This window comes from Echinops telfairi, unplaced genomic scaffold (assembly GCF_000313985.2).
Source record: "Echinops telfairi isolate 266 unplaced genomic scaffold, ASM31398v2 ScPeMD7_11;HRSCAF=52, whole genome shotgun sequence".
NCBI classification, from domain to species: domain Eukaryota; kingdom Metazoa; phylum Chordata; class Mammalia; order Afrosoricida; family Tenrecidae; genus Echinops; species Echinops telfairi.
Genome location: NW_022103908.1, coordinates 29,183,285 through 29,183,664, shown reverse-complemented (window position 1 = coordinate 29,183,664; position 380 = coordinate 29,183,285).

Genomic DNA, 380 nt, shown 5'->3' with positions numbered 1-380 from the left:
CTTTTTATTTTATTCTATTAGTTTTTAAACTGTTATTTAGATCGGAATTTACAGAGCATATCAGTTTTTATTCAATAATATATAATAGATGTATTCAATATTTATTTTGTAATGTTGGCTGAAATTTCTTTAATTTAACAGCACTCTTCCAAATTTATCCCTTCTTCCTGTTTCACTGTCCTTTTTACCATCAAACCTGTGCTTTTGGGGGAAATGATTCCTCTTTCACCACATATGAATGATTATTCTGAGGAATCTGTTGATCATGGATGTCAGGATTCATTTTAGATATCTCTCCGTTGTTTTCATGCATAGTGGTCACCAGAGGGGTATTGAGTTCCATATTGAAGGGTGTCTAAGGGCCATATTGCAGGTAGTTC